This window comes from Myotis myotis, unplaced genomic scaffold (genome assembly GCF_014108235.1).
Source record: "Myotis myotis isolate mMyoMyo1 unplaced genomic scaffold, mMyoMyo1.p scaffold_m19_p_6, whole genome shotgun sequence".
Taxonomy (NCBI): Eukaryota; Metazoa; Chordata; class Mammalia; order Chiroptera; family Vespertilionidae; genus Myotis; species Myotis myotis.
Genome location: NW_023416368.1, coordinates 11,784,510 through 11,794,377, shown reverse-complemented (window position 1 = coordinate 11,794,377; position 9,868 = coordinate 11,784,510). Strand labels below are relative to the sequence as shown.

Below are 9,868 nucleotides of genomic sequence, written 5' to 3'. Positions count from 1 at the left end.
AAGGCATATATAGCGGTATTCTAACTAGAGAGTACAACCTAGCATGTTGGGATTGGGCAATATTAGAGTAGTTTTAAGTATCTGAATCTCTGTAGATCTGTGCACGTGTGACAAAATCCTTTCTTTCACTTCATCACAAGTTGACTGTTAGCAGAAAATACAGTTGCCCTGTAGGGTCTTAACCTTCTAGGACAGTGTTATGCTATTTTAATATTACTTGGGTGGCTCTTAAAAGAACCTTTGGATGTTTTTGAAGATTGGACTCTTCATCTTAGGTGCTGCCTTCCTGGGATTGGTCTTCTGCTGGGCCAACTTGGATCTCCCAGCTGTGGGCTTTTCCGTCCTGACCTTGCCAGGACTCTTCTGCTGGGCTTGCCTTGGCTCCTGCAGCTTCATGTCCCCTTGGGCAGAGTTTTGAACTGCTGTTGCCCTTGGCTTCTGGGCTCTCTTGTTGGTCTTGGTTCTCTTTGGAGATTGGACTCCTTGAACAAGACCAGCTTTTTGGTCTTGGCAGAAGTGGACTTCTTGACCTTGACCTAGTGAGTTCATGAGCAGCCTTCTTGCTGAGCTTGAAGAAGCCCAGATGCTGGTGCCCTTGTTCTGCACCAGGGTGCCCTGGCTCACCAGGCCCTTCAGCACCAGCTTGATGTGGCTGTTGTTCTTGTCCAGCGCCCTCTTGCGTGCAACCAACGACGTGCCCCCATACTCCTGGGTAATCAGCTTGGACACTGTTGGGAATGGAACCTTGTGACTCCCACTTGTCAGGCCCAGGGTGCCCTTGCCTTTTTCAGAATGTCACAGGAATGAATTTACACAGATGTAAAGACACATGTGCCGAAACCGGTTTGGCTCAGTGGATAGAGCATCGGCCTGCGGACTGAGGGGTCCCAGGTTCAATTCTGGTCAAGGGCATGTACCTGGGTTGCGGGCACATCCCCAGTGGGAGATGTGCAGGAGGCGGCTGATTGATGTTTCTCTCCCATCGATGTTTCTAACTCTCTATCTCTCTCCCTTCCTCTCTGTAAAAAAAAAAATCGATAAAATATATTAAAAAAAAAGACACATGTGTATTTCCTACTCCCTCTATTCTGTTTCTTGATTTATGTGTCTGTCCTTTCTAAGATGTCTCAAAATCCATTGTTGTAACTTCTCCAACTCTTTTTTTCATTTTCAAAATTATTGGGGGTTTTAAAATATCCCGTGTCTTTGCATATTAATTTTAGAATCAGCTTCTCAATTTCTACACAGAATTTGTCAATATTTTGATTGGGATTGCATTGAATCTATAGGCTAATTTTGAAGCCTTGACATCTTACCAACAGTGAGTTTTCTAAACCATGTTCATAATCTTTTGTCTTTATTTAGGTCTTTGAAAAGTTTTCCCAGCAACACTTCGTAGTTTTGTTGTATCGCCTTTGGACATTATCTATTTAATTTACCCCTAGGTGTTTTCTGTTTTGATGCTATTATATATGACATTATTTCTTTAATTTGAAATTGCGCTATGGAGTGAGATGCATGAAGTCATCAGGTCACCATTTGGAGGAATCAGTGGGTGAAATGAACAGTTACTGGTTTAAATGTGCAAGAGGGCAAGGGTGAGAATATTGAGAGTGTTCTAAACATTACTGCTATATTGATAGTGATAGTTATTATATGGAAAAATATACAAAGATGCATGTCATTGTTTGGCGATACATTTAATGTTGGAATTAATTCTTTTGGGTGCAATGAACCAAAAAACTAAAAGAGCATACTTAAAAAAGTAAGTACACATTTCTGATTTTCAAAAAAGTTGATCAAGAGCATTTAGCATAAGCAAAATATTTGTTGACAGTTACTCCCTGCTAGGGGACCATGATGATATCAATGACTACAGAAGACAAAGATGCTGAGGAAGCATCAGAATTTACTTCAAACATTCATAATTATATTAAGAAAAATGTGTGCAAAGACTGTGATTTAATATGCAGCTGCGGATGGTATGTTTATATATCACTCTGTGAAACATCATTCATCATTTAGATAAAATGACTGTTTAAAATAGCTTTTATGCAATTTTTATTTCAGACTTTTTTGTGCATGTATGAAAACTTAAGCAGTAGCTGTGACCGTGTTGGCTGCATTAACAGAAGAATATCTCCAATAGTTAAATGATGGCAGGTTTATATCAGAACGTTCAGATCCTTCAAACAGAAAACTAGTTAATTTCAATAATGGAACAATTTGTTTTCCCCACCCAATTTATGAAATCAGAGTCAAGGCTTTGGATATTCCTTCTGTCAAATGTGAAATATTATTGTGGTAGACATTTTAATAAAATTTAGTTAAAAGTTTCACCATTCACAATAAAATCACTGGGCTTTGCTGCATTACTAAAATGGTGGAGTAAAGTATCACAGGAAAACACTATTTTTATTAAATTAAGAAGACTTGTAGCAATGTTCTTGGTGTGCATCATGTGAGCACATAACATATCATTATTCTCATTCCATTAATGGTAACAGAAGCAAGAGTGCTCAAATTTATAGTCTTAAACTCATGCACAATTAAGAGTAACTGAGCTACAAGTTTGTTTTTATGTGAGAAGCTCCTCTGAATAAGAAAAAAAGAATTTTAGCTGGCAGATGTGCTTTCCATCTCTGCTGCCCACCATTGAAAAATGTTAGAAATGTTTTAGGCTCTAAAAACTTTAGAAATAAATCTAACAGCTCTCCTATGATACTAAGCTTTTTTTTATTATGAGTTGCCTAAAATTTTTATTATATTTTATTCAAAATCAGCTCAGAAATATTTAATCAATGTATATATTTATTAATGGAGCACCAAGAAACATCAGCTCTTAATGCTTTTTAGCAATTTGTAATTGTTCAAAACAAAACTTAAGAACAGGAAACTGTTGCAATGAATCTCTCCAAGAACAAGGGACATTCAGAACAAATTAAATATTATTCCTCAAATGGTGTACAAGTTTTAAATTTGAAATTCTAATTGCACATTGGAATATTTCAAAGGATGGAAAAATATTTTGATGGAGCTCCCATTTTTAATGGAATAAATTTATATTCTATACTGGAAAGGATTGGCTTAAGTATTCTATGAGTTTTTAGCATTTATATTTTGTGAAAAACATAAACATATATAAAAATAGAGAAGATTTATTTGAAGATTTTTATTTTGTAAAAATGGTTATAAAGAAATATAGTCATAATGGAAGCAGAAAGTCAGTACCTCTAAATATATTTGGCTGGAGTATTTACAAATGTCAACATGACAGCATTAGAAACAAGAGTATTCTCTATTTATTCATTTTTATATTTTTATTGAATGTATTGGGGTAATATTGGTTGATACAATTATAAAGGTTTCAGATGTATAATTCTATAAAACATCATCTGCATATTCTATTGTGTGTTCACCACCCAAAGTTAAGCCTTCTTCTGTCACCATTTATCCCCCCTTCACCCTCTTCTCCATCCCCTCCCCACCTTTCCCTCTGGTAATCACCAAACTTTTGTCTGCGTCTATGAGTTTTTTGTTTTGTTTTGTTTTGTTTTTGCTGAATCCTTTTACTTCTTTCACCCAACTAGAATTCTGGATACAATTTTTTTCTAGTGCCTGTCATCCAATAGGGGCAGAAAAGAAGTCATTCCTCTTGGTTACATATTAAATCATGTCCAGGAATAGATGAAGCTCTTTGATCTAGTTACTTGGGCACAATTTCTCTTGTTCTGAAGAATTGAGAACTTAAGAAGCAGTTTCTTGCCTCCCTCTCCTCCCAACATATGCACACACAGGCAAGGTACAGTGATTGAAAAGAGACACTAGATACTCTTCGTCCAAAAAGGTGGAAACTGGCTGGGCTGGTGCAGCGCAGTGATTGAGCATTGATCTATGAACCAGAAGGTCAGGGTTTGATTCCCTGTCAGGGCACATGCCCGGGTTGCGGGCTCAATCCACAATGGGGGTTGTGAAGGAAGCCCTCTCCCTTTCTTTCTGAAATCAATAAAATATATTTTTAAAAAAGAACAAAAAGGAAGAAACAGGAGGTACATTAGTAGAGCAATTCCGAATTTCATCTGTGTACATATTATTAGTTGATGAATAGGGCTCAACCCTGCTCTTTGGGCATGATTCTCTGCAACTCTTGGTTCTGCCCTCTTAGTAATACCTTCTTCACCTAAAACATAACTAATATTGCAGCTTTCTTAGTTTGTTTTCTGTCATAGATTTGGGGGTTCTTATGAGTCTCAGAAGCACCACTGTCTAGTTGAGAGGGTCTCTGAGGCATGCTCTCCATGTTCTGAGAGGCCTTTCTGTATTAGTGAAAGAATGCTTGAGGTGCTTACTTAAGTCTTTCTCACTTCTTAAGAAAGGATCTTACAGCCAAATCTTGGGTTCCTTGAGGCTGTGTTTTATTTGCAGTGCTATGAATTTGACCTTTTTCCTTGGGCTATATCTTTGAAAGCATTGAATTGCTTGGATAGAATGTCTGGAGCCCTTTATATTTCCCAAATCCAATTCAAAAATTGAAGAGTTTATGCTTTGACTCATTGCTCTGCTCTTTCATGTTATTATAGGTATCTAGAACAGGTCAGAATGGCATCTCAAACATTCTTTAGAAGTCTCCTTAGCGAGGTCAATGAAATTCTACTCTCTAGTCCTTCCTTCCATTGTTTAGAATTGACTCAAAACATCTAGCATTTGTATGAAAGAGTGTAAAATTTTGTTCTTGTTGTAATACAGATTTGTGCAACTGCATTTTTTTCCCTAATTTTAAGGACATTTGAAGGTAAAAAGTGGTGTAGGTCAATATAAGGGCTCATATTTTTATCTGGAACCTGAAGAATAAACAAAGTTTTAAACCATCTTTAGAAATAAAGAGGTAAATTAATTTTTAAAGATGTTGAATTTAAGGTACCTGAGGGAAATTCACAGGAAGATTTTTAATTGCTATTTAGAATCACAAGTGGAATTATTTATTGAAGCTCAAAATTTAATATAGTACTAAGCTCAGCTAGTTTCTATAAATGCAAAGATGCTCATTTCCTTTCTTCTAATCTCTTTCTTAGTTTCAAAACAATTAAGTGAGCTTATAGGAGAGGATATAAAGCTTCTACTTCAACGAGTTCCCAGTCTAGTTGAAAATAACTAAACCAATATCTTAGGAATCATAATTATAAGTTTTGTAAGGACCTTAGGGATTCTAGGAAACTGGAATGTTTGTTTTAAAAATCAGTTGTTGTTAAGGAGAAGATTGGGGGAGGCTAGACCATAGGAAAAAGGAGAGAAAGAATGGCAACTATCATGGAAATTGAGCCCAGTCTTCATTTGATTTTTTTGTTCTAGTCATTTATTTGTTGATTTAATTATTTGTATATCAGTTCATTCACCTGACCATCCAGTTATTAAAAATTTGAGTTCTTTCCTTATCATTGAGGTGGCTTGGTGGTAGACAACTGAAACTACTACTGACTCATTTAAGAAGAAAATGACTTTTTATTTATAGAAAAAGGTGCAGTTCATAGAATCAAAGACATGGACAGAAGACCCAAGGCAAATGGCCACACAGACCACAGCCAGGCAGGTTTCAGAGTTCCTGCAGAGTCTTTTTATGACCGTAATTGCTCGTCCTGAACCCATGATAGCACAGATGTTGCTGTGAATAGTATCTGTTTCATATGCTTTGTCAACTGGGTTCCCAATGCCCACTGACTTTGTCAATCCCATTAGAGTTTTGGCAGAGATTTTCCTATTAGTTGTTAAAACAAACTTTAGACATTCAAATTTTTTCTTTTCAAAATGAAGGAGTGACTTTAGGACTTTGTTCAGAATAAAAAGAGAGATGCTCCTTTCATGGAGAAGAGAGTGGAGAGAGGAGAGTCAGAAGGAATGTGGGGAAAGGGACAAAGATATGAGGCAGGTGGCCGAGGCAGGTGGCCGAGGCACTGGCAACTATAAAGGAGGGGTGGACAGAGGGGTAGTTTCTTGTTGATTTGTAATTCTGGGTTCTCATGAAGAAAGATAAACTTCGTGTCTCTAGTTTTGTGACCTATTCCTTTAACTTTCACACATACACACATACACACATTTTTTCTGGGTGTGGGTGGACTTTTCTTACTTTCAGTCATGGGTAAAAAACATCCAGTGAATTCTAAATATCTAGTTTAGACCATAAAATTGTTTCATTGAATTTTTCATCAAGAATTTTAGCTACCCATCTATTTTATAGGCTGACAATTCTATACTTAGTCTCCACTGGAAGTGGTTCTATTGGAGGACTTGTTTCCAGAGCTTCTAAAATTTCTGCTAACTTTAACTTGAAGAGAAAACTCCACCAGAATCACACTTTTTTTTGGATGATTTAGGAATACCAGATGAACATTCTTTGTTCTAATTCTCATTTAAAAACAAAAGCGGATCCAGGGTATGAGTTAAAAATACAGCAGGTTCTTGAATAATGTCATCCTATATAATAAAGAGGTAATATGCAAATTGACCATCACTCCAACACACAAGATGGCCGCCCCCATGCGGACACAAGATGGCCAGCAGGGGAGGGCAGTTGTGGGTGATCAGGCCAGCAGGGGAGGGCAGTTGGGAGTGACTAGGCCTGCAGGGGAGGGCAGTTGGGAGTGACTAGGCCTGCAGGGGAGAGCAGTTGGGGGTGACTAGGCCTGCAAGGAAGGGTAGTTGGGGGTGACCAGGCCAGCAGGGGAGGGAAGTTAGGGGCGACCAGGCTGGCAAGGGAGGGCAGTTAGGGGTGATTGGGCCAGCAGGGGAGGGCAATTGGGGGCAATCAGGCAGGCAGGGTAGCAGTTAGGCGTTGATCAGGCTGGCAGGGGATTGGTTAGGGAGTGATCAGGCTGGCAGGCAGAAGCTGTTAGGGGCAATTAGGCAGGCAGGCAGGCAAGTGGTTGGGAGCCCGCATTCCCAGATTGTAGAGGGTGCAGGCCGGGATGAGGGACACCCCTCCCACCATGCACAAATTTTGTGCACCGGGCCACTTGTTTCATTATAACGTTGATGAGATGCCACTAGAGCCTATGGTTAAATTGGTTTTGTTACATGTCATTTTGCTTAAAGTCAGAGAGCCTATGGATGACTTTAAGTGAGCACTTACTGCATGAAAGAGAGAGAAAGAGTGTGAGAGAGAAGCATTTCAATATTGTAAAACTATAATAGAAGCATAGGTCAGTTATATTATACTCAGAGATTAGTTTAAAAAATCAAAATAAACTAAAAGTAGTTCCCCTTATTAGCTAATTGCAGTATTTCAAAGAGAAAAATAAATTCCCAGTTCTGAGAAATGACCTTAGGCTGAAGACCCATGCTCTTTATTTTTACTTCAGTGTTGGAATCAGTCATTTTCCATGTGACAGTTTTTGCAACACTCATCTTAATACATAACTGCAGATTTTATTTGTTAGTCATGGACTTGACTAACAAATCAAGTCAATGGTTTCTATAGGAGTTTTCTAAGTAGTACAATTCATTGATAAAGTACCTTTTCCAGTTACCAAAATTGCTGGTAGTGTTTTATCCTTTCACTGCAAGTAAATAAAACCTTAAGAAATTATTCTGAATTACATGATTCTGAATCTGGACTGATCGAGCTGAGGGACAATCTGAAGTACCTGCTTTATGTTTGTTTTGCATCACACAATGTCAAGTGCTAAGAGAAGAGCAAATTTTCTTCTCTTAGGAACAATTTTCTTCAGAGAAACAATTGCTATGTTTGCTACCTGGATCTAATGTGTTCCACAGCCAAACTGGGGCTTTAATATGTGCTGTCTTTTTAGACGCCACCTGAATTAGTGGTTGTTATGACCGTATACTTATTTGGTGTAATTGATAGAAATGTTTAATTAAATATCAGGAAGGGTAATTCTTTAGCTTTCTCTATCAGATAAATGGAAATCATGGGCGTCTGAGGTTATTCTTGTATAATTAAATAAAAACACCCAGAGAACAGAAAATCAATGCTGCCAGAGTTCAAGATGGTTTTAAACGGTTTTGTTTAGGAAAAACCTTGAATAAGAATCTCCCCACTTGTTTCTTCTAACCACCCCCACGCCTCCTTTCTGTTCTCCTTCATTGTGCACCTGTAGTATGAGTGACTATTTGTAATAAGAATTACAGAAAATATGGACCCTCCATCAGAGTTTATGGACTGGTTGTATAGGATTGTCTGATAAATAACACAAATAATAAATACCACAGGGAAGAAGAAGATATATTATATTTTGAAATTCAAGGGGGATAACCCCATTCAAAGTGATTGGAGTGTTAGAAATATTTTGAATTTTTTTAGACTTGCCTTCAGTGACTTTATTCTAAACTCTCTGCTTGGTAAGTAGAGGGTGGATACTTTATTAGTAATCAAACATTAAATAGACACCATGTCCCAGTGTTAGCTGTATAACATGGTTGAATCATCCTCAGGTTAAATATTCATTTCTGTGCTTATAGATTTTAGCAAGTGAGTATTAAATGGAAAAGATATGTCCTATTTGAATAATGTTAATATTTTTGACAAAGTAATTTTACACAAGTGTTCAAGTACCAACAGTAGGCACAGTTAAAAACAGCTACCCCTGCTCCTTTCTACCAACCTCCTGCCCTTACATTATTCTTCAGAAAAACAATTTTAAACTATTTTAGCTGTTTCATCTGTGGTTTACGTCCATGTTCTTGAATGACAAGATAATCCTTCATACATTTTTTGGGGGGAATGGTGTGCTACAGCAACGATGACAATTTGGAAAGTTTCTATCATGCATGTCTGTTCAGTCTATTTTCAGAAAACAATCCCTAGTTTTCATTTGGTGATTTGAAAAATTAATTTATAGCTCAACCTTTTTGAATAAAGTCAAATGTAATTTCCATTGAACAGACAACACAATTTTTCTCTGGGTGTCAGTTTAATTTATAGAAATTATTTGTGCAAAGTGAGAAATTAATGATGTCAGTGAGCCAGATGTCTCACCTTGATTATGCTTGCACCACGCAACACAATAGTGAAAAAAATGCCAGGAGCTCTGTTTTGCAAAAACACGTCTTGAATGTGAATATTTCACTCTAGCCAAACTTGTCTGTCGTTATAGGACTGAATACTTACACAACTCAACACAACTTCCCAAATTATCTTGAAATACTGGGTGTAACTTAGCAGATATACCTCAAAAGACAATCACTTAAAATGCTCTATTAAAGGATTGGGGACAGGGGTTACTGTAAGAATTCTGAGTTGAAACAAGAGTTAGTCAAAAGGGAAAATGTACTTTCTATTTAAATCTGGAAATGTCAACCCACGGAGATAGGAAGTGTGATTTGAATGAAGTAAATGTAGGAAAAAATAAAGGAAAAAGTACGGAATCACTAGCAGATAGCTGAGCAGAAAACATACATGAACATACAGAGGGTTTAGATAAATTAAAAGATGGCATGATGCCTCTTAAGGGAAGCTGAGAATTTACCTATTTTTTTTTTTTTATTGAAGAGAACCCATTTCTTTTCTTGGCTAGAAGGTCTCTCTGGAATAACAATTTTCCTAACATGCTTCACATGACTATTACTGTTCGCTGTGCAACCTTCTGCAATTATTTAACTTCTCTGTGCTGTAGTTTTGTCATATGTAAAAGGGAAATGATTATAATGCCTCCCTCAGTAGGATGTATGAAGATTAAACAGCTCTTAACTCTTTGTAGGAGTTCAGCATATAATAGTTATCTTATTTTTTTTTTCTGCATGCCCTATAGTAACTAATAATGAGAATACAGTGGGGCCCTTGACTTACAAGTGTCCCGACTAACGAGTTTTTCGAGATACGACCCGTCTCTCGGCCGATTTTTTGCTTTGAGTTGCG

The 9,868-nt window shown here is 37.3% G+C and overlaps 1 pseudogene; it reads right to left on the bottom strand.

Annotated features, from left to right (window-relative positions):
- Nucleotides 1–228: 228 nt before the first annotated feature.
- LOC118657850 overlaps nt 229–9,868 on the bottom strand; it is a 56,649-nt pseudogene continuing 47,009 nt past the window's right edge.